This window comes from Vicugna pacos, chromosome 30, assembly GCF_048564905.1.
Source record: "Vicugna pacos chromosome 30, VicPac4, whole genome shotgun sequence".
NCBI classification, from domain to species: domain Eukaryota; kingdom Metazoa; phylum Chordata; class Mammalia; order Artiodactyla; family Camelidae; genus Vicugna; species Vicugna pacos.
This window is the reverse complement of record NC_133016.1, coordinates 6,982,253-7,005,586: the sequence shown is the minus strand read 5'-3', so window position 1 is coordinate 7,005,586 and position 23,334 is coordinate 6,982,253.

Below are 23,334 nucleotides of genomic sequence, written 5' to 3'. Positions count from 1 at the left end.
TTTCTGTGATGGTATTTTTCTGTGGTATTTTTCTGTGATGTTTACACACTTGTTTCAAGTCTTAGGTGATCAAATAGGGAGATCAGCTTTTTTCCCATCTTTCTTAAACACTTAGCTAGAGTTCAGTTTAAAGATAAAAGCTGAACCCCATAGATAGGAGATCACCAACCAGAAAAAGAATATGCAGAGACAAACACCATAAAATGCATCTTCTTCCTTCTTTGTGTACAAGTTTAGCTGTAAGTTATCTCCAGAGTTAAGAAGCTTGGGGCACCTCACGGGAAGTGGCTTTGAAGTTTGTTATCTAATAATATTACTGAAAGTAACAGATTTTTAATAGCCCCCTCGATTTAATTAGCTGACTGTTACGGAGTACAGTACTTTAGAGTAAACCTGTGCTTTAAACGTGCTGATTTGTCATCTTGAGTGTCTTACTTGTATTAAAGATTTAAACAGTGGGGGAGGAACCTCAGTCTGCAGGCACAGGTTGCTGTCAATGTGAAGAAAGGCGTACGCTTTCAGATCTGTCTCCGTGAAATGTAGAAAATTACTTAAAGTTAGCCAAGAAGAATGAATGAATCCTTGACGAAAGGAGCGTTTTTAAGGAAAATGAAATCCCAGAATGAATTACAGTGCAGAGAGCATGGCAGGGTGCTTCTCACTTTTCATTTCACTTACTCTTTCTTCCACATTTCTTTTTTTAACCAAAGTAAAATGATTTAGGAAAAAAAGAGAAAAAGAAACCCAAAGGAAATCTTAAAAATTACTACCAAAAGAGCAGACCTCAAGAACACTAGAAGAGTTGCGTGGAAAATATTTTCCAAGCTGGCCCTAATTATCTTCTGGCTGCTATCTGACCTCTGATTCTTTCTTTTCTGCATATTTCAGACTCAAATTCCTCCAGTACCTCCAAACTATGCCTCAGAAACATTCTACCTAAGTCTAGGCTTTCCTTTAGCTTTACCTTCCAAGTTCAACAACATGTTGTTGTCAAATTTAAATTTAAGGACTTTCTGTGAGTTTGATAAATCTGCACCTTGTTTTTCCTCTACAAGGCGATAGCATGTTAGCTTATCATATGGTATGTGTACCTAAGGTTGAATAAGAAATTCTGCAAATAATGTCAGAAGTAAGATGTGATATTGTAGTAATGCTTTCCTGTGAAGTTGCAGAATGTTCTCAACCAACGTTCTAATCTGCTCACAGCTCTAGCCGTTCTGTTCTTATAGAGCTTTAAGGTATGAGTGAGAGCGGGACAGGTGGGCCCTGTGTCCGTCAGTGACACAGAAGGAGGAGCCGGATCCCTTATTTGTCATCCTTGTGCCTCGAAGCACGAATGCCTGTAAGATTACCCGCTGTGGTGTTACTGCCATGTTCCTCGCCACCAGACAACGTCTAAACTACTTAAACATCTACAAGAAAATGAGTGTTTTCTTTTAAACTTGGTAATTTATGGGGGTTAAGGGTGTTGCTACATAAACTTACTCCAAAAATCTTGCCATTCTTCAGGATATTTCATCAAATACTTTTCTTAATTATCTCCTTATGTTCACTTAATACACTTAGGGATGGAGAACTTTTCTGTTTAAATGTGGATTTCACTGTTGGAAGGGAATAAGGAAAACTAATTTTTAGGAGGTGCTTATTATGTGCCAAGTACATTCCTGTTACATTAATGTCTAATCTATTCCTCATGGCAAACCTTTAATGTACATATTATTTACTTTTTTTTGCAGATGATGAAATTAAGGTTCAGAGATTTCAGTACTTGAATGTGATACAGTGCAATGTTTCATTATGTGGCTCTTAAATGTGAAATAATGTCCAAAGGCCAACTTGGAACACATTTTGAGCAGCGCCATCATTGATTCTCAGCTCTTCTTGAGTCACAAATCTCCATTAAGGAATGGCGGCCATGGCTGTATACACACAAGTTTTTGCATACTGTATCGGTACACTGATTCTGGATTAAAGGCCCTTGAAATAAATGAACAGTGTCCAAAGGCATTTAATTTTAAAAGACATTGTTCATTTATCTTATCTGTCCTGAAAGGTCATGTTCCTTCCTAGTTCCGGTTTAGTCTATATTTGATACAATCTACAGACAAAAGTTTACTACTCAGAGTTTACTGTCTTCATGATTCATCAGCCATCCTTTGCGTGTTGTTAATTTATCTCGATTTTTCACCTTCAGTTTCTGCTGGTGTTTACTAATAGGTTGGGAAGGCAAGTGGGTCGCTCTGTTGCTTAGTAATATTATTAACTATATTCTTTATGGTGTCCTGTGAAGTTCAGGTTTAGGAGGTGGTGGAAACTACCGGCTAAGTGAGCTTTGATGGTTTCGCTGTGGATTTCATCAATTCAATACTTGCAAGTGCATTCAAGTTTTAGTTTTTAAAGCCATCAGAAATTGCTTACATCTTCCAACTCAGTAATATGTGCTTGTGTCGTAGAGGGGAGAAAGATGTTTTTTCAGGCCTAAAGAAATACACTATTTCTGATGATCAGCAAACTAAATTAAATGTAAACTTACCTCAAGGTATCAAAATAATCATCATTATTATCACAACTTACATTCCTCATCAGTTGTTCTTCTGTAGTATCAAAAAGTAAAAAAGTTCTGCCAGTGTTACCCTGGGAACACAAATGAGCCGTCTCAGAGTGTCCCAGTACTAGGATCGCTGCCGTCATGCTGGTAACACGCTCTTCCTTCTCTATGTGGGGCAGAAATGCGTCAGCGCTGTTTTCTTTCACCAGCATCCTGTTCGTCACCACCATCTCTCACGTTACTGGTTAAAAAATAACGCTCGTGAAGTATTTTCAGCCTCATTCCTTAATCAGTAGCTGAAAATGCTGAACCTTTTCACAGTGGTTTTAAAATTGAGCTTATTATAATATGTTTTAATAACATACTCTTTTTCAAGTGCTTTGTGTGTGTGGTGGTGTGGGCAGACCCTGTGGTTCTTATGACTAATGGAAAGGATTTAACTTGTCTTAGATCACTCTACTGCGAACGTATTCTTCTGTTTCACTTGATGGACATCTGCTTATTGAGATTACAAAATCTAAGTAACACAGAAAGGCATTTCTAATCTTTCTTTTTCTTAACCTGCTTCCCTTTCATGTATTTTTTACACACTTAAAATCTTTCAGGAAAAATGAGTACAAAAGATCCATCTTACTCCCATCTGTGTTTTAATGGCTTTCTGGGCGGCATTGCTGTTTTTCTCTTTTACCTCAAAACACTCCGAGATCACGGTATTCAACGTTCTGCCACTTCTCTCCTAGTTCAGTTTAGTGTCACCGTCCCACACTGTGTTGTCTGAAGACCATTTGATCTTTTACTTTATTTTTTCCATATTCACCCCTTCCACATCGTCCCATTTCTCAGTCATAAGTATTGAATTATTATTAACGCTTTCAAGCTGTTTTTTAAAACAATAGGCGTGGTGATTTGACCATCCTGCAGAAAGGAGGCTTTTTATCTTTAAAGAGAGAAGGAAAAAGCTATCTAGAAAATACAGTTCCGTGTCTCCAGGGCCATGTAAAGAGAGTGACTGTAAATAGTGAGTTAGTGAGAGCTCGTGAATAAAAGAATAAAGAATAAGAGAAAAAGAGACGTAAAGATTTCATGATTTTTTTTTATTATGGAAAGTATTTCTCTGTCCATAAAATGTATTGTATATAATGTGAATTAAATAATTCATTTTGGGCGATGTACGTATTTACCTGAATAAAAAAAAAGTCTTTTACCTCAAGATATCAGTGTGTCTAAAGTTAGAAAAGTGCTGAGTGCAAACATTTTTCTTATTATTTTTGAAACTCAAGAAATGAAAAGAGAAACAATTCATTTTTCAAATGGCAACTGCACGTTGTTTTTCTTTCACGGAACTTTCCACCTCTTCCAACGTGGACATGAAGTAATACTTATATTTGGATATGTGAAGAGAAAAAGAACTAAGGGATTAATATGGTTAAACTTCAGCATCGCTAAACAAAGGCGTAAGTCCAGGGATAGATCCGTATTTCATACGAGCTGAAGCTCACACAAATCAGGGACTCTCTTTAAGAAAAACAGTTCAATTTTATATATGGATATAAAATTAGATACAAAAGTGAGTATATTTTTAAAAATAGAAACAAAATTAAAAAGTAAAAATGTATAAAAGCAGATGAATAACTCAAACATTTTTAAATTATGAGTATATAGATATTTAATTAGTTCTACTTCTGGAAAACATTTTTTCTTTCATTTTTTACTGCATATTATTTGATTGCCTTGTCTTACAAATTATTTTAAGGTAACATTTCCTACAAGGAGAATAAAAATAATTCACTATTTTTTAGCATAATGGATTAAGCATATTATTTATTATTCTTAGTTGAAATTCATAAAATATATAATTTTAAGTCCAGAATCTACTTAGTGTTTGTAAAAGTACTAGATATTTGTTTCCTTAAAACATGGAGATTTTAATCAATTTTGTTTTGCATGATTTCATCAACAAATGTGTGTTTTTATACTGATAGACACTGTGTTATGTGTACAGTCCTGACAGGAGAGGGCTTCTGTTTTGATTAGGTATCTACAAAAACCAAAAACTCTGCTTTAAATTTTCCAGGACCGTTGATTGGGAGAATTTTCCTTAAAATAGCTTCTGATACCTTTATTTCAAAGATTTTCCCCCTCTACTCTCCGAGTACTTTTGGTGCCAGTGCATCATAAATTAACCTCTCCATAAACCCAATACTATGCATCTCACTCTTTGTCCACAAATGTTTTCTTATGTATTACAGTTTTATAATAATACTTGTAAACTTATTATTTATTTTTCAACCACACCCGACAAATTATAATGTAAGCTCCACAAGGATAGAATTTATTGTCTGCTTTGTTCAGTGATGTATCCCAAGAACCTTAAAAAGTGCTTGGGTTGGTATACAACAAGTGAGTGATGAATATTTGTTGAATTAATGTAATTGTTAGAAATGTTCTAGTTTTTCCTAGGATCAATCTATATGTGTAGGATTGATCTCGTTCTTGTTTTTTCATTATTTTTCTGTATGTCTCTAGTCACATTGCATGTCATATGTATCTCTGCATGACATTAATGAAGGAAAAGATGCAATGCCAAGTCATAAAAGAATAGTCAGGTTGTCCTCAGTGTGCGAGCAGAGTCAACTTCGAGAGGCTAACCCATTGTCTCTCGCTAGTCAAGTACACCGAGTCCTAAAGACTGATGGTGAAGAGTGTGTAACTCATCTTCCCATTGACAGTCCTACTTTAATTAAATGGATGGTAGTGATGGATCTTGCACTCATTATAAATCATGGAGAAAATAACTTTTTCAGTCAATTTTGAAATATGTATTTTAATTATTTTCATCAGGCAAATCAGAGACATTTGGGGTTGACAGAGCATTCTTAACAGGTGTAGGCATTACCTTGACCAATAGAAGCAATGAGAAGTTGGTAGATGCTTTTATTTTGAATGTTCTATTGCCATTTAAGTGACTTAGTGCAATTAATTTGGTCTTAGACACTTCGATCATGAGTTTATACTTTGTAGAGGGTATGGTCACTTCTTGTAAAGGGCATGGTTGCCGTTGGCAATAGATTTCTACTCTAATCAAAATATTTCTTAGAAATGCGTTGTTATACATATGCCATATATGTTCCATTGATTTTCTTTGGTACATGAAATTTCTTTCTTTTTTATCTTTCGGAGCTCAAAACTGGAAAACACTGTAGCTTGTAGTCTGTGTTATACTGATAGCCCTAATGTGCTCTAATGTGCTTGAGGCTTAGGTAACATGGTGTTTTATATTTATCACTACTGATCTTTTTAAATATACTAAATCTTTCTCGATAAGCTTTGATTACTTTCCAAATTCCTGTGATGTTGTCATGGTCAGCTCTTTGAACTTAATATTTATGATCAAGGTTATATTAGTGGACTACGCGTTTGTTTCTGGCTTGGCATGGCATTTTACTTTACTTATATGTATTTTTTTCAATACAAAAATAAGTATACTTGGATTCCTTCTGGACTATCAGTGATTCTATACTTTTGTTTTAGATGATAATGGCTTAAATTATGATGTATTTGAAATAACTAGTGATGATTTACAAATATGTTTCTCTTTCTTTCTAAATATATATTTATATACATATACACATTTCTAAATCCAAAACACATCTGTGTCTAACTAGAAATCTCTTAATTTGGACACCGTTTTCTTATTCATAAATCTTTAGTCCGTAGAGTTGTCAGGACAGAGAAAACATGTTGCATGTAATGATTATTCTTTTAAAATACAGGTTCTTAAAAAAAGCAATGGTAATAATATCAACAAAATCATCAGTTGAGGAGGTTTACCAATAGGCTGGTTTTTATTTTTCCATTTGTCTAGATTTTTTTATTAGACTATCTAGGGGTATTTTTACTTTCTCCTATTAGTTCACTGAGGAAAACAAATACATAGAAATATCGAGGCAAGAGAATGATAGTGAATGTACAGAATTGTGTTTGTATATGAGCGAACTGTTGTGCTGTACACCAGAAGTTGACACAACATTGTAAACTGACTGTACTTCAATAAAACTATATAATAATAATAAAAAAGAAGATCCAGCAAAGGCTAACCTAATACAGTCCTCGTGTTTGATCTCGGGTGATCAAAGGCTAAGGCTTAGAATTCCTAGATTAGGAGACGATACTTTCACAGTCTTATCTAATGTCTTGCTTCTTCCTATGTAACCAGTATATGTTAAGTATTTTACAACTTCTGTTTATTTCTTTTGAGTTGGTATTTCTCTCTAGGCTGTAAACCAGAAGCCTTTAATTTCCTCCTTATAAAATATGTTGAATTATACATAATGAAAAAAATTTTTAAAAGAATTGTTATTATTATTCAGCATGTGTATCATGAGACTCCAAATCTGAAGTAACCAATTAATTACAAGAGGAAATTATGTAAAGTGCAGAAGGATAAAGCAGGGTAGCTGACAACAAAAACACTGTGCGATATACTCATTTCTGGCTTAGACTAGAGAAAAAAACAGAGTATTTGTTGGACAGTGGAACAGTGTTAATACAATAATATGTATCCCATTCCACATAACTAGACTTTCGGCGTTCAATACAGTATTTGTATCATACCGGGTTTCTCAGTTTACTATATATATAGATCCCTTTATGGTAACAGAAAGTAAAGGAATAAAACTGGGCTGTTCAGCATGTTCAGAAAAAAAAAATAGATCAAGTCAAAAAAACATAGCAAGAAAACAAGAGAGAAAAATGACAGCTATTGGAAAAAAAGACAGACTGTTTTTTGCAAAGATATGACAGTAACTGAAAAAAATCACAGGAATCAATCGAAGTTTTTCTGTTTTCTTGAGAACCAAGAAGATAGTCCATTTAGTAAACTGACAGATACAAACTACATGAAAAAAATCAACAGTTCTTCAATCAGCCAACAAGAAGCTGATCTGAAGAAATAAGTAAGATAATGAAGGCACTAATTTTTTAAGTTCTATTCGGTTTGAACATTTATAGTTAAAACATGATTTCATAAATTTGGAAGAGACATCATAATGCAGCTATTTAAAACTGCAAAACAAACAATAAGGCACGTTAATAAATATTTTACACAGAATGTAGTTTTAAATATAAGCACACAAAATTATAAAGTCCTAGAATATTGTGCTGAAAGTTTTTGAAAAACAACCTAATTTTTAAAAGTCTATCCTAGGAATGTATTTTATACCTAGCATTTGAATCATCTTTCATTTTACAGAAAATTTAATCATGTGTGTTTTAACTGGTTTACTTACAAGAAATATGCTAACCTTGATAAAACATGACGCAGTATCTTGCTAATTCTGGAGATTTTAGATAACATATAAATCCACATTATTAATGGTCATATATTTAAATATTATTTAGTATATAAGTAAATAATATTATGGTAAAACATTTATATAACATGGTCCATAGTGTGAAATTATCTTGCTTTGTAGTCCTCAGTGAAGTAGAAAGCAAGTTTGTCAGCTGATAGTGAGAAAGGAGGAGACAGATTATAGGCAGTTTGAGGAGAAATGAGAAAACTTAAAATATAATCATTTGGGAGAAGGAAAAATAATAGACAGGAACTCTGTTGTTCCAGGCAATATTAGGAGATTTTTATAGTCAGAGGGTTTTAATTTAAATGTTTGTGGGTTTCTTTTTTCTCATAACTAGATTTAGTTTCATGGATGCAGATATGAAGTTAGTGGGAATTTCAAGTTCACAAAAGGTTGCATTTGCACAAATAAAGTGCAATAAGAAAGAGAGGGCAAAAGCTTTATGAGAGTTTACGCAGGAAATGACAATAATGGTTGTTCCTAAAATTTAAGCCTTAGATATTAAGAGCATGAGGGTGAGGGACTGTGAAAATTTCTAAGGATAAAAAAGATTTAAGTCCTGGCAGAACTGAAAGATTGCTGGCATCGGAGTGTGTGAGCTGGAAACCTAAGTGTCTGTGGGAGCGCTGAGATGCTGGCGGGTTACCCTGCTGATGGATTCCACACCAGCGCCGGGAGGCCCCCAGGCGTATTGGAGGGAGAGAAGAGGGACTTAGAGTCTTGGGTACCATGAAACCCTCAACGTGAATATTAAAATCACCCTAAAATTATGAAAGGGGTCATACTTAAGAGGATAATAATGAATCAGAACAAAAATCATCCAGGACAGAGTAGAATAATCACTTGGGAAATGTGATAGACAGTTACTTCAAGGGGGGGCAGTGCAGGTTGGTGAGGAAATCAGGTCTTCTCTGGTTATTACTCCTGCGTGTCCTTCACTCCCAAGGATAAAGCTCCACTCATAAAAAGCTACTTTGAGTTTTAATCCCCTGCACGAAAATGTCAACATCTTTATCGATCTTTAGTATTTATTTCCCTGGACACATACTGTAAGTCCTGTACAGTGCTTGATTTTTCTCTAGATAAGTGTCATGTGTATCAATGATCCTTTTAATGTCCTTTTTGAAGTTGCTCCCTGATGACCATTAAGTGCACTCTCCAGCCTCCGCACCCCACTGCCTATTCACTGTAACTCATCTTCCCTGTCAAGTCACTGGAGATCTGCACACCTGCAGACCCCGGGAAAATCTCGGAAAGGGTCTTGGTAGAGCCAGTAAGGGCATCTTCTACATTAGAAGCACAGCGAAAGGTTTTCAGGAGGGAAATGGTGCTAAGGGCTTCCAAGCAAAAGTGATTATGTGTAGCGTCGTAGGGAGATTGGCGTACCAGAGCTTCTTTCGGGAACTGAAAGGAACATGGACAAGGAGCAAAATTAAGTATATCCTGATATATTTAATATATATTAGAGTATATTTAATAAATATACTTTCAAAAATGACAGCAGTGGAGAGGCTGTGATTGCATGGAGAACTGACTACCAGAAGCAGAAGTCTGGGGTCCCCCCTGACCTTGACTCCTGCTGATAGAGTCTTACAGAAGGGCAGTCACACTCAGAGTGCTTTGCTGATCCCTGCTGAGTGGGGGTCAGCCAAGTGTACCTCCTCCAGCGGTCCCACTCCTGTGACAGCACACATAGCAACTGCTTCACTCGGCACGGCCCGGGACTCCAATTTGCTGACTTTAATAATTTAACAGAATTTGATTAAATTATAAGACGTTTATGTGGATGTCCATATTATTGAGGGTAGCCTGTACAGCCATAATAAATAAACCTCCAAATCCAAAGGCTAAAGGAAAGGGAAGGTTATTTCTTGCTCATATGTCAGTCTGGGCTGGGTGCTGCTGGTTGAGGGAGAGTCTTCTCCATCTGATCATTCAGGGACCCAGGCCCTTGGTGTCCTTGTCATCTTCAACTGGTTATTCCTAAGACCTCTTGAGTCATAACACTTCCAGCCTGCCCCAGTTGGGAATGAGCGTGGTGGAAGATGTTGGAGAAGTTGTTTGGGCTTTGTCTGGAAGTTAAGGACGTTTCCATTATTAAAAACTAGTTACAAGGACGTTGATGCCTAACTGCAAGAAAAGCTGGCTGATGTGGTCCAGCCATGCACTTGGGAAGAAAAGAAAATGCTTTGGTAGAGAGCTAGCAATCTCCAAAGATATTTCTGAGAATTTATTAGCCTCTGCAATCATTTTCTTACATAACTAAAAAAGAATGAACATGATTTTTAAAAAACTAGTTAAGTCAACATGTAAACTTGTATTGATTAAAGAATTAGTCTATCAAAAAAACTAGTTAAGTTGACATGTAAACTTGTCTTGATTAAGGATGTTTTCTATCAAAAAAAAAACTCGTTAAAAATAAACGTTTTTCAACAACAACAACAACAAAAAATGGCCAAATTACAATCAATGCATTTCATCTTCACTATGTACTTCTGAGATGACTCTTTTTAGAGATTTCCTGAATGAATGAATATTGCATTTTTAATATCTACTTTTTTGTTTCTTTTACCCAGAGACAGAATAATGTAATTATGTTTTTTGAGTTTGTCTTTTCTTCTTAATTCAATTATCAGGCCTTTGAAGGTAAGAGGATTTCTTCCTCTCTATATGTGTGATGGGAAAGATTGAAGCATGTAATAATAATCTCTAAATGTAGCTGAATTATCCAGAGCTACTTATTTTTATTTTTCAAAGAGAAACTCAGGCTTAAGAGCTATCGATAATCCTTCAATGTGCTTATGAACTTAAGTGGCGCCTGCTGATATTAGAAGTTACCTGTAATCATTATAGGGTAGCTTTGCATGATTAAAACATTCATTTTTGCTGATAAAGTGTTAATCAAGGATTAAATCACAATGCAGCAGAACTGATTTAGTCATTAAAAGAGACAGAAGTAACTGCAACATAGGAGACTACACCACTCAGCTGGACCATTTATTTTGTAGCTTTGTAATGGGTCCTTTGATCAGGTCTAGGGCAGAGACTCCTGTTCCCTTTGCACCCTGGCACAGAGATGAAGGTAATGTAAATGGCACGGCTCCTCAACCCACTTAAGTCTGGCCTGGCTGCTCTGTGGTTTGTGTATCTAATGTCTCCCGAGCTGATGGGAATTTCAGGTGTTGAGAACTACTCCAATTTCTCACCATTGTGATGCTAAATAGATACCATCACAAAGATGCTTGGGTGCTGTTTCACACCTTAAAAAAAGGAAAAGAAAAAACTGATACTGACCTCTGTTGTCTCATGTTTGTTGAATGGGTGATCCTGATAGAGAAACAAATTCAAAATTCTCTGTCTGTTGCTAATCAGTAAGCAATAAAATTAAATAGTAATTTTAAAAAATAACAAGCTTTTTAGTTTAGACTGATTGTCATAGGGTGACATGGTAACATTACTAAGTTTTCTTCCTGCCTTAGCATGACTTATTTGATAGAGACCAAAGCATGATTGTAAACATTAGAAAAAAAATTTTCTGCTGTTGGCTCAGCAGAAATGGAGAAGTGATTTGTCACTATAAACCATATTGTTGATGTTAAGAACATTTTTTTCCCTTACTGAGAATATGAGTTGCCTAACGGTAGCATCTGTCGTGGCATCAGTGATGCCAGCTTGGATGCCCGAGCCCCTGGCAGCTCTTGAGTGGACCATGGCCTGGGCACCCTCGGGGGTTAATAGCTCAGGCTCTCCAGGACCAGAATATGAACACAGTGGATCTCTGCTGTGTTTGGTGGCCTGTGGGATTCACGGACAGCAGGCCCAGCTGTTCTAAAGCTACCAGGTGCCCGCTGCCTTCAATCTCATGATAGTTAACAAGGAGGAAGCTATTGAAAGATTCGGTGCATTGTTCTGTGTCAAATCAGGTCTTAGTTACTAACAGCCACATTAAAGGAAAATGATACCAACAATTCCTGAAGTTCAGTTAATTATAAAATAAATGTTAGAAGAATTATGAATTATTTATGTTAAAATGTATACCTAACATTTGGCAAGCAATTTTGTAATTATCTTTTAGTTTATATTGAAAATAAAAGAGAACATATTTATTTATATGTTAATCTATTTTAGCATATGAGGTGGTAAGTATTTTATATTGTCCCTTTGTAGAAGTATATGTAGATGAAATAAGATTATTCTATTCAGATAAATATGGCCATGGTTTTGTAAATTCAGACACAGCCTTGGGGGAGGCTCAGTGATGGAGCATGTACTTAGCATGCACAAGGTCCTGGGTTCAATCCTCAGTACCTCCATTAAAAAAATAAATAAATAACCTAATTACTTCCCCACCCAAAAATAAAACCTAAAAATTAAAAAATAAATAAAATACAGCCTACTTACCCTGTGACTCAAAAGTTACAAACTAGATTAACTTTTGTAAGCCCTGCCTGACATTCCATTGCATACTGGTAGTATATTTAGTCATTTTGCTATTAAAAATTTTCTTTGCTCATTTTTATCACTTTCAATATAATCAAGTTGTAATTTACATTCTTCAACTCATATTTTTATATTCTAGCAGTTTATTTATTTTGGGAAGTTTTCCCAAATAGAATTTCCTTTTTATTTTTTATTGCCTCACATCCTTGTTAAGACTAGTTATCAACTTTTTTTTTAATTTTGGCAAGTTGGTAAATAAAAATGTAACATTGTTGTTACTTTAATTGAAGCCTCTGAATCATCTAATGGCATTAAGCCCATATTTATATAGGTATTACCTATGTAGATCAACTCATCTGAGATTTACCTCATCATAAGCTTTATTTTTTTTAATTTTATTTTAGTCTTTTTTTAGTATCAGTTTATACAAACTCTTTGTGAAGAGGAATGTGTACCATTTACTAGTTTACTCTATTGCATATCTATTTTCTCTTTTGCTTTCTTTATGGTGTATTTCTCCATGGAAATATACTATGGTATAATTTGTAATTAAACCTATATTATTCTCCTTTATGACTGTATTCTCTGACTAGCTTAGAAACTCCCAGCCCCATGTTATACAAATGTTTTTCTAAACATCTTTTGCTATTTGATTTTAAAATATTTATATTTAATCTGTAATCCACATGAAATGTATTTTTCTCTGTTTCTACAAGGTGAAGGGCCTTTCTCTTGCTTCTCTGTGAACAGCTACTTTTAACCACATCCTATATTTAATAACTTCATACATATCCCTGAACTGAAATGATACCTGATCCTCCATAATATCCACATACTATATTCGGATTATTTCCCAGAGTCTCGTTCCTGTTTTTTTCTTAACACCATATCATTTGAATATAGTCCTTAAAAATATACTTTAGTCTCCTTTAAAGTAAGCACCTCCCATTTTTCTTTTAATTTAAATTATCTAATAGTATTTTGATTAGAATTGTAATAAATTTGTATGGACATTAAAATCATTAAATCATGACTGATTTTTCTATTAAGGGCCTCCTCCTTTATATTCATTCAATATGATTTAATAGCTATCTTTGTCTTCATGTAGGTCCTGTCCTTTTCCTTTTTAATTTATTCAGGGCCATTTTACACATATTTTTCCACTTTTACTAAAATATAATTTCCACTTTAAATTCAGAAAGGTTCTTGCTAAAGTATTAAAACCGCTCGTTTTGGTATATGCATCTAGTCTTCAACCACATTTAAAAATCTCTAGTTCATCATCATATGTTTGCAGTAGTCTTTTCTAAATATATAATCATAAAATGCAGCTAAATTTATTTTGCTAAACATTAATTTTCTTACCTTATTGCACTGGATAGCACCCCCAAAATAATACTGAAAATCTCTAGTGAATTTTATTCTTGATTTTAAAGAAACTGGAATTGGCAATGTATTCTTTAGTATGCTGTCTTTCGGAGAATATTAGCTAGTAGTCTTCATAATGTGCCTTTGTTTTATCTATATTCTGATGCTACTCATTTTTAAACTGGGAATTACTTGTTTTCTTCACTCCTCAATGTAAATAAACAGGATAAGCATTAATATAATGTACACAGATAATGCTGTTACATGTGAAGTTTAGAATTTACGTGGATAATGCGTGTACAGGGTACTAACTAAAAGAAAGCACACAGATACGCAGGAATTTGTGTACAATTTAAACCAAAGCTGTTTTGATTTTGCCTCAGGATGATAAATCCCAAACAATTTAAGTTCCATAAAGCTTTAAGCCTTCTTAGGTGGTTTATGAGTTGAGAAACAAATGCACTGAGCTTGGAGTTACTTAAAACATTAAAAGCCATAATATGATTTAAAATAAATAAGGGTTTATAACCTCATCCCACAAAATAACTGTTAGGCTTTGAGTAATTTTATATGTTATTCTAGCTTCAGCAAGTATTGGAAGATTCTCTGTGATATTAAAGAATGTTGGAGAGTTTTGTTGATTCTTCAACTTTAAGATTTGCTCCAATTATTCTGAGAAGATATTTTTGTATTGAATCTTCTTAGAATAAATTCAATCTTGCTGTCACATTCTCTGTGACAAAATATTCTTATATTTGGATATATATGCTTTTTAAGGAAAATTAACTACAAACTTGACATATTTTTAAAACTTTTAAACTTTTAGTTTAAAACTTAAGTATCATGGAAAAATTTTCTCAGCGGAATAGATATGTAGGAGATTTTCTCCATTAAATATCTATTTGATACCCAATTTTCTCTCGTTTCAAAAATGAAACAAGCCTTTCTTAAAAACCTTTCTTGAATTTTTATTACTATTTTTACAATGAGACTTGTACAAAGGGTACATTTTAAGTCATTCTTCAACACGACAGACATAGATTAAAGTATGAGCAATTTCTCTACAGAAAACATTGGACTCATTCAAACCATTTCAGTGATTCAGCTGGATGGATACTCAGATAATAACTGTGTGGAGGATGTTGAATAGTTTTTGAACAAGTTATAAATATTTATAAATGAATTGTGCAGGAGAACAGTAAGACAATGAATGTGTCATCATTGGCTAAATACTGTTTTCTTTATTAATTATAAATATTCAAGGTTCTGTAGGTTCATTCATGTTTAACCTAATCCCTAGATGAGCAAAATATGTGACAAACTAGTTCTGAAATATTGAAAACACTGTGACATTCTTATTTTCCACCAAGTGTGAAGTGTACATTAATAGATAATTTTAAGAAAGAAGTAAAGCAATTAAACAGTTAAATCATCTTTCCTAATTCACATGTTTGGAAGTTGGAACTAACAAAAAAAAGCCAGATCATGGTTGGTCACGTTGTTGAAGTTTGCAATTATCCAAAGACAATAATTCTTTACATCTTAACCTCCACATCCTGGTAGGCACAGCAAAGTCAGTGACTCACAGCTCTCTCTCCGTATTATTTGATCTTTGCTCCTGAAAATCTTTACTCCGATTATTTCTCTTCAGAAATAAAATAGAACCAAGATCAGTTCAAAAACAATGACCAAATAAAGACCAAAAACAAAAACAAACAAACAAACAACAAAACAATGACCAAAACTAGTGAAAACAAGTGGAACATTTTTTTTTTCAGAGGGAACAATTGAAATGCTGCACTAAATCAATTGAATAATGTAAAGATAATAGCATATTGTGACTCTCATTAGTTACCCTAATTGTTCTACATTTATGGAGTTCTGCCCTGGGTGGCTTTAATAGCAGTTGTTAACCACTGTCATTTATCAGCCACCTTATTACAGTTCAGAATGGAATTGTAATTGAAACACTTGAACAAGTTAAAATTGACAATAAACTCACAGTCCGATAGGATTTGCTTAATGAACTTGGTGCCATAAAATTTTAATCGTTGTCAAGCATTTACAGGATATATTGACTAAAACTTTTAAATTTTATAATTAACCCATAACAATTCAAGGGAGGAAGTTCATACCAGAAAGCAAGAGGCAAGTGACAATTAAACAGAGCGTTAGTCTTAATTTGAGGGAAGTGGTAATGAGTTTCCTTTCCCTGTGTTGTTTCAATCTTCTTCCTTTTTTCTTTTTCCGGACAGTTGAATTTTTTTTCGCTGCCTTTGGGATGTAATTTGTGAGGCCAGAAGAAATCTTGCTCATCTCCAAATATCTTATTCACTGGCCACAATGTCTGAATGTTTAGTAAATGTTACTTTATTATTATTATTATTTAAAGTTTGGGATTTCCACTTAAGCTGTCTCATTTGATCTTTAAAATAAATTAAATCAGAGTAGGTATTTTCAGGTGATTATCAAGAAACCAGCTAATTAACTAAGAAGGCACATTAGGATATTAGGTAACACTAAGTTTGCTTCCATTTTTTGGATGCTGCCCACTAACATGCTTAAACACACATCTCTGAGCACGAGCAGTTCTGTGGTTTACACACTTCTAGAAGTAAAATTACTCATCCTAACGGTATTTACATTGTAATTTTGACAGATGCAGCCACGTTCTCTTCAAAAAGTAATTAACTGTTCCAACCCCATGAAAGTGTATCATTATGGATTTCACTAACAATGAATATTATTAATATATTTTAGTATTTGCCAATCCAATAGAAAATTATTTTAATTGATGCTTTAGTTTGTGTTTTCCCAATCATTAGTGATGTTAAGAATCTTTTTACTTTTGTTGATTATTTGTATTTTTATATTTAGTGAAATAGTGTTGCAACTTACATTGTGTTTTTCTCTTCTTATTGATATTTAGCCATTTTTATGTATTTCTGAAAATCTTTTTCTGTGCATATTTTGATTTTTATGTCTTTAATAGGAAGAGTTCTTCAACTTGACAATTATGAAAATACTATCTAAATAATTTTTATTTTCATCCACTTGAAGCTTTTAAATTTCAATATTTAATCCATTTAGAAATTACATTTTTGGTTGCTGAAGATAAAGAGTAAATTATTAGCCAGTTGTCTGAGATTCAATTATCAAGTAGATCATTATTTTACCAGTAAAATGAAAGAACACTTTTATCACATACTGAGACTCCCACGGATCTTATATTGTGTTGTATTGATTTATTTAGATACTTACAAACAAAATAATGTTTTAATTAGAAAAGATCTGTGGTTATTTCATAGGTGCCAGCTCTCATTAATTCTACTTTACAGAGTTTTCATAGTTATTCATGATCATTATCTCTTCCCAGTGAATTTTAGTGTAAGCTGACTGCGTTATTTGTAAAACACTTTTGGTTTGTTTATTTTGGTTCGTTTATTTGGAGAGAATTGACTTCTTTACAATATAAAGGCTTGCCATCAGAAATAAACGTCTGTTCATCGGTTACAACGTCTCCCATGCCTCCCGATGGCATGAATATGCGGTTCCTGTGGGTATTAAACAGCTCTTGGGAGCGATCCGTGTGCTCTGGTCAACGCTTGCCTTTACAGGTGGCTTCTTTCACTCATTGGTATTTGTACCTCATTTTATGGTGTTTGTTTTTTCTCACAAATTTGGTGGGCTTTGGATGTTTCCTCGTCTTCTCATTTTATTCTGTGTGAAAATTGTGATGTTCTACTAAATGAAGTGTCCAGAATTTGGTTGCTTGGTATCAGATAGCTCATCTACTACTGAAAATGTTTATTTGGACATAGATTTGAAATTTTCCTAAGTTATGTGTTAATGGAGAACTCATTTTACTTTCAACCGTTTTCTATTCATCTCAATTTTGAATCACATATAATATAAAAAGCACTTTTCATTTACTTTGGAGCTCCTACAAATACTGTAGATAATTTTTTATTTTCTGAGAAATAAATGTATTTTTAGAAAGAAGCACTTTAATGCAATTTTTGTACAAAGTACAAAAGTATAAAACTTTGCAGATTCTTTTAGGCTTCATGCATTCTTTTGATTATTTTGAACTGCTGCAACTACATTTCAGCCTACACATTCTCATAAATATTGTAGGTGGCTTTTATTTATATTATTTCAATTTTTACAGATGGTATAAGAATCTTATTCCTTAGAGCTGAGATATGAGGATTGCATTAAGTGAATTTTTATTGCCAGTTTAAGCAATTAGTATAAAGAATAGAACTAACCTGGATACATGAGATACTTTGAAAAGCAATTTTCTCCACATTGAAACTCCTTGAGCAGGGGCAAATGTTTCCACATTTGATTATTTTAATGTCTCTTCTCTATTTAAAGTATGGGCTGAGATTTTGTGATTCCATTTCTGCATCTTTTATTGCAGATTCAGGAAAATTACTAGTTCTCTTGAGATTTGCCCCTCTCCCCGCAAATGCACTTCTGTGTAAGGATGAGTGTTGGATGCTGTGTAGATGGGAATTTCTCTGCCAACAAGTTCTGTCTGTGGTGGAGTTAGCACCCCCCTACAGAGCACATCTGTTGCTGGTCCATTAAGTTAACGTGATCACAACTGTGCTTTGTTTTTCCTGAAGTCTTGTCTCCATCTGTCACACCTAAAAGTAAGTTGGAATGCTCACCTTTTCGGGAAAGTGGTGTCCTTGATGGGAGTAAATTCAGGTGATGTGAACACCTCCTTTAGCGCTGAGCCCTATGCTGTTCATTGGCTGAGTATCTGTTGTGTTGATGCTTCACTTTTCATCCTTGATACAGTAGCTCATGAAGATTTCTGATCTCCGTAAAACTGTCTTCGAATGGAGTCAGACTGTATTCCCTAAGATTCATTCACCTTTTCCTCTCTCCCCAGCATTCCGTTTGAATTATCCTGTGTCAGTCTTTTTTCTTACTTCCACAGCACACTTAGGTGTGTACGCGTTGTTTCTTGATTATCCACAGGATTTTTCTTGTCTGTCAGGCTCGGTGTTACGCTGTTCCTTTGTGCAGCTCAAGAGGGTCTTCCTCCAAGCGCCGGCCCCTCCTTGCTGCAGGGTCGTCACTTTTGTCCCTCAGTGCTTCTTGGATGATGGAGCTGGACAGACTCCACTGTCATGGATCAGCCTCAGGCTTAGGGGGTCCTGAATCTTGCAAGGGGGACTTTTTCAATAATCCTGACCCTCCCCTGGTGCTTGGGGGTCTCTAATCATATATGCTTATTATGGTGTCCTTGTCCCCACTCAGGGGTAAAGATTTTTTTTCCTATTGTCTTCTTTGTCCCCCCTGAAAATAAAGATTTTTTGACCCATAGGCAAGAAGAATACAGGAGAGACGCATTCTGTTTTTACTATGGCCTTCACCTTTTCTTATAGACTTTCCCATTTAGGGATGTTTTCTTCAGTCTTTACTGTGAATATTCTGTCAGGGCCCATGAAGAGGTGCAGACGCCACTTTTGCTCGCAGTTCTCTGAGAGTCTGTACTCTCATGGTCACCTGCATTCAGCTTTTTTGTAATTTGCTAGAAAAATTAGCTAGATTCATACCTGTTGCTTAAATAGTAGTCCGTCTTTCTCCATGTTCATCTGGCTGTGAATCAGGGCCAATGTCTCCATCTTTTCTTGGAGGCACCTGCATTTAACATCAGGCTGCTTGGTTGTCCTGTAAGCTCAGCTCTCTGAGGGCTCTGAGAGAAGACAGGTGAAGCGGGTGGCCAACAATTCATTCAGCAGACGGTCTCGCTGAATTTGGAGTCTTCGAAGTTTTAGCCTGATGTGTGCTCTTCTCTAGTAGCTTTTAGGTATCTGTGTGTGAAAATAAAGGACTTAGGTGATAGCATTCCCCAGTATTATAATCAATGCAGTGGTTTTGCTGGGACGGTGTACTGGAACAATAGTGGTACAAAGGAAAAGAAGACTGTGGTGAGAGAAAATTAAGACTACCACGGTACAGCATCTGGAAAAAGAAGAGTAAGAGGAAGCAGAAATTGTTTAGAGGTTGGGAAGCAAATAGAAATTCCAAAGGATTAGGCAAAAGACAATGCTGAAAGGCAAATGAATTTGTAGGGAAGACCCAAGAAAATCCAATGGACAGAAATTGTGCATGCAGAGAGGAGTATCAGTTGAGATATTTTAGATAAATGACTTTTGTGTGATTTTTATAATTTGGAGTGCTGTTTGGGGGATAAATTGGTTAGCTAAAATTCCATGCAGGAAAATGTCTTAGGGATTAAGGAGCCCAAGGCATTTGCAGGGTAAATTAGAAGATAGTCTACCTAAATAGTGATATCTCCTAAATGTCACCAAAACCCAGGGGAGAGAATGACTGAAAGTCAAGTACCAAAATTGGAAAAAAAAAATAGCCATGGGCTGAGTGAGATAATGACAGTACAAAGAGGTAGATGCCATGAACCATAAGGTGAGGAGGCGCTATGAAATTGGGGGTGCTGTGTCAACAGAACATTCTTCTCTTGGCTTTTATATATGTGATGCTTGAGATACTGAATAATTCTGTCAAAGTGGCACAGGAAAAATAAAGCATAAGGGAAGAATTAGGCTTAGACAGGTTTCCTGCAACCTAGGAAAATAGGCCTTTCCCTATGGATGGGTTGCAAAAGACAATGAAGCTCTCTGCATTTCCCTTTAATACGGAGAACCAGGGAGAGATGTAAAGGACAAAAAAAAAAAAAATCAGTAAACTGAAGGCTATTCAGCAAAGAATGATGAGGATAAAAGATAATTTAAAAACAAGGCATAAAGGAAGTAAGAAATTAACTGGAGATGTGTAATATGTGAGAAAATAAATTTAAGAGACAGTAGAGAACTCACGTGCATGAAAGAAGACATTTTGCCCCATTAGCCCAATGGAACAGAACAAAATATGTGAGTTTGAAATTGTGAGGATAGATACTTTAAAGGTGAGTTACCCCCCAAGTAAAAGGAATATTTTTAAATTTCGTCATACTGTTAATTAAGGTTGGACAAGTGCTTGTTGCAGCTAACCCGTGGAAAGAAAAGCAGGATTTGAGTTTTCTAATATAATTTTCAAATGAAAGTGTATTAAAGTCTTTATGACTCAAGTACCAATTAGCAGTTTGTTTGTATCTCATGCTAGTGAAAAACCCTACATTTTAATAGACCTTATTATATTGTGCAAGTGTAGTGAGGATTCAGCTTTATCTCTTAAGACAAATCCTCTGTGAGTAAAACATTTTTCTCTGCCTTTTGAATATACTAGAAGCGCAGTGGAATTTCCTGCTGTGTTTTCTTGCAGCGCGATTTTAGGATAACCTTTGATCATTGGATCATCCATCAACAACAGGACAGACAGTAATTGCTCTCAACTCCAACTCATTAAGGCATCGGTTCCGGCTAATCAGATTTTTAAAAAACGCTTTGCTGATGAGCACTGAACATTACTTTATGTTGACCATGATGGAATATTTATGTAATTACTATTTAATCTAACATGTCACTCATAATTTTCTGTAGCATAATCTATTCTTCTTTTGAATAATGCAGCACTTGGAAAACTAAACGACATGATTCAGCTAAGGACTATGATTCAGCAAGTTTTTTACCCTTGAATCTTTTTGGTCAGTGACCAACAGACTCTAGTCCTGTATAGTTCTGCTGCACGCACAGCAACTTGTGTGTTACAAAATCAGTATTTTCTATTTAGAATAAAAATGGCTAATAAAGCTTAGTTTGAACAAATTCCCAAAGTATACTAGGTAAGTTTACTGATGATTTATGGAAGCATGAATATCAAACCTAAGTTTTCTAGAGTAATGTAATCAATCTGTTAAATTTCTCTTGTAAGATAAGGCATCATGCCGATGAAAGACAGAAATCCGCGTCATTTGGGTTTAACACACATATGCTCACTAAGTTTTACTATCAGAAGTTTACTGATATCCAGGATAATTTTGTCAAAATAAATAACACGCTCAATTGCCCAAGTAAGGGTAAAATGATAAATTGTGCCTGCATCACATCTGGAAAATTTTCCATGTCAGTACATGATTCAAATTTTTTAAATGATTACTTGTACTCAAAAAAAGAATATCTAAAGTTAATGTAGCCACGTGTTATAGTTGGACATAGAAATCATAAAACAATTTAAGTCTAAACACTTAACTGCGTACAGATTCTTTAAGATTTTGTAGGGAGAGCTGGTAGGCTGTTTTTCCATTTTGTTTGTGTATATAAAAAGTATGAAATTTTATTAGCAGGACGCTAAGATGGCTCACAGAATCCAAGCGAGGGCTGAAAAACCTGAATAGGGCACAGGTGAAACCCAGGGTCGCACCTCTCATTATACTGATGGGAGTCAATGCCCCTCCCCATCAGGCAGGTGTCGTCTTACAACTCACCACTCCACATGGATCAGCTTGGGACAGTAACCCAGAGCTGAGTCAGGAGAGCAGTCACAAGATTCAAGAAACCTGGCATAGATGCAGATAATAGGTACTGAGATAGATCAGTCGATTGATTTTTATTAATGCAAATTTTAACATCTAAAAAGAAGTGCATAAATACAAGTAATGTGTGCATAATTTTATACCAATTGTTATTATCAATTAAGTATTATTAACATGAAAACCAATAATCTACATGCAGGTAAAAGATTTGAATGTGGCTAGATGCTGCTTCTATTATAGGGGTGTTTAACAGAATCCAAAGTAAAGCGCATAGTTTGAATCGACCTCTGGACTAAACATTCACAGCCACGTGACTGAAACTTAAACCATCCCGGTTTCCCTGAAGTGCTGCCTCTGACCTTAACCAAAACTTTAGCTTTCTTCATGTCAATGTGTCCTTACAGCTTCCTAGCCAATCAGTTACAAACAAGCTCACACAGTGTGGCTTCTCTAAAAGGAATGCAGAGTTCTGGTAAGGAAACACAAGACAGGGTACTCCCTCGTTCATGCTTTATAAGCTGAGCAGGAGCTGCTGAGAGCCAAGCTTCTTCACCACTTTTGGTTTTGAAACCTCCCTGATCGAGAACAATTTGCTTCTTGCTCAATAGAATCTTCATATCAAGTAAAGCTCTCTGAATTTTTTTTTCAACAGAGGCAACCCTATGCTAAAAAGCTTAGATAAATATTTGCTTGATTTTCCTTTTTAAATTTGTTTCACCAACTGCATATATAGCACTAAACAATATACATGTCTGCAGTTTTCACATTTCTTTTTCTCATAACTATGTTTGCAGGGCTCACCAGCACTGCTGTCCGTGGCTACAGCTCTTTAATTACTCTGTAGTTGTTTTTCGATATGGCTTTACCAGTTTTCACTCCCAGCAGAGGTATCCTTGTTGCTCAATATCCGGAGCAACGCTTGATATTGCCAGACTTTTTAGATGTTCCCTTCTTTTTGTAGAAAAGCTAAAAATGACACTCAGGTTTGTTTGGACTATTACCCTCAGGGCAAAAGCAGTTTTCAGAATCCTGGTGCCTCACTTAGCAATTTGGATTCTCATTCTTCATTATGTTTTTTTCTTTCTTAGCTTGATGGTTTCTTAGTATTTGGTCAATTCTTCATGAATTTAAGTATAGGATATTTCAAAAGACCCTTATCAGATTTTTAA